Below are 2,380 nucleotides of genomic sequence, written 5' to 3' on the forward strand. Positions count from 1 at the left end.
TCCAACTTCTTGAAGACAGACAAAGGCATCAGATTGATGCTAGCTCCCAAATTTCATAAACACTTTTCAAATGACAAGTTTCCGATGGTGCAAGGAATAGTGAAGCTTCCAGGATCTTTAAGCTTTGGAGGCACAACACTGCATTCCTCCGTAAGAGCGACAGTCTCTAAGTCATCGAGCTTCATTTTCCTAGAGAGAATACCTTTCATAAACTTCGCATAACTAGGCATTTGTTCAAGAGCTTCAGCGAAAGATATTTTGATATGAAGTTTCTTGAAAACTTCCAAGAACTTAGCAAATTACTTATCCAGCTTCTGCCTCTGCAGCCTCTTAGGAAAAGGAGGTGGAGGATAAACCTATGTTTCCCCTGTATTATCCTCAGGAGGACTGTTGACAATAGCTGTCTTCCTTGGTTCCACTTATGCTTCCTTCTGCACTTCTTCTTTAGCCACAACTTTAACTTGTGGAACTGGAGATTTTTCGGGATTTGCAACCTTCCCAGACCTCAATGTGATTGCCTTGACCTGCTCTTTAACTTCCCTCTTGCCTGGCACTTCAGTGTCACTAGGGAGTGTACCAGGTTATCGATTCAACAAGGCATTGGAAATTTTCCCAATTTGATTCTCCAAGGTCTTGATAGAAACCGCTTGGCTCTTGCACATGAGCCTTAATTCCTCAAATTTAGATTTTTTATTAGCTTGTTGCAGTTGGAGTTGTTGTCTTGGTGCGTATTGCGGTTGCTAAAAACCAGGAGGGTTGTATTTCTTTGCAACATACTGCTAATAAAGCTGTTGTACCGCATTCTGAGTGTTGCTCCAGCTGAAGTTAGGATGATTGCGGTTGTTGGGATGATAGGTGGCTGGAACTGGTTGCTGCGACCTTTAAAAATTGCTCACGAACTGAGCTGATTCACTAGAAATAGCACACTGCTCCGTCTCATACGCACCAGCACAAAGCTCACTGATACTAGTGTTCTGATTAACTCCAAAATTAGCCAAAGAATCCACCTTCATTGTCAAAGCCTGAAGCTGAGCAGCTATAGCAGTAGCTATATCCACTTCCAGAATTCCTGCTAACTTGCCTTGAGGCATTCTCTGAGTTGGGTTTTGGTATTCATTAGCAGCCATCAGTTCAATCAATTCATAAGCTTCATCATAGCTTTTAGCCCTTAAGGCTCCTCTTGAAGCTGCATCAAGCATGGGTCTAGAAGTTGCACAGAACCCATTGTAAAAGCATTTAATGATCATCAAGTTAGGAATCCCATGATGAGGACACAACCTGAGCATCTCCTTGTAGCGATCCCAAGCCTCACACAAAAATTATCCAGTTTGCTGCGCAAATTGAGTAAAAACATTCCTGAGTGCAGCAGTCTTTGCCATAGGGAAGAATTTAATGAGAAACTTTTGAGCCAGATCTTTCCAAGTAGTAATAGATACTGGTGGTAGAGAATGCAACCAACACTTTGCCTTATCCCTCAGGGAGAATGGGAAAAGCCTCAGCTTTATAGCATCTTCAGTAACTTCATTGAACTTGAAAGTGTCGCAGATCTCGATGAAAACTCTGATGTGCATATTGGGATCTTCTATAGGAGAACCCCTAAACTAAACTGAATTCTTGTATCATCTGAATCGTGCTCGACTTGATTTCAAAGGTGTTAACCGCAATGGCTGGCCTGATAATGCTAGACTGAATATCATTGATCTTCGACTTAGAATAGTCCATCAAAGCCTTACGATTCGCTCATTGATCTCCCATTATGACCAGAGATTCTTCTTCACCTTTCTCCTCAACAAAAACTTCTTCAACTACTTCCTCCGCCTTATCCAGTGTTCCCTTGCGAGATCGAGAACGCGTTAGCATACACGCTCTCTAGAGTACTTGAAATACAACAAGTACCCAAGTAAGTACAATATCTGAGTCAGTGAACTTTAACGACCACTGATGACAAGCACATAAACTAAAAATTAACACCGAGTACCCGGCAGCGGCGCCAAAAACTTGTTAGGATGAAAATACGCGCTAATATTCACGCAAGTATACGCGTTCGCAAGTAATATAGAATTAATTATAGTTCTTTCCCACAGAGACTGGTTTAGGTTAATTTCAATTAATGTACATATACAACGATGGTATGGTTATTATTCAATGCTAAGATGATAACAAGTTGAGATTGTTTATAACTAAGATTATTAATTAACATGCAGTTAACTAAGAGATTAAAAGGTTGATTTACTTATATAACACAAACATGGGATTCTAACTTCTTTACTACTTCATTCAATAGCCTTTTGTTCTTATCCTTAGAATGCAATGGTGATGACAACTAATCAGATAACACGAAACTAGTAAACCGCCAACTGTCGTTGTACGAATACCCTAC

The 2,380-nt window shown here is 40.5% G+C and overlaps 1 non-coding gene across 1 annotated transcript; it reads left to right on the forward strand.

The window, feature by feature from the left end:
• Positions 1-1,257: 1,257 nt before the first annotated feature.
• On the forward strand, positions 1,258-1,364 carry LOC141699156 (small nucleolar RNA R71). Its single transcript, XR_012565639.1, has one exon. It is a non-coding gene; the product is annotated as a small nucleolar RNA R71 (small nucleolar RNA).
• The last annotated feature ends 1,016 nt before the right edge of the window (positions 1,365-2,380 follow it).

The sequence above is a fragment of the Apium graveolens genome, chromosome 11 (assembly GCF_009905375.1).
Source record: "Apium graveolens cultivar Ventura chromosome 11, ASM990537v1, whole genome shotgun sequence".
NCBI lineage: Eukaryota > Viridiplantae > Streptophyta > Magnoliopsida > Apiales > Apiaceae > Apium > Apium graveolens.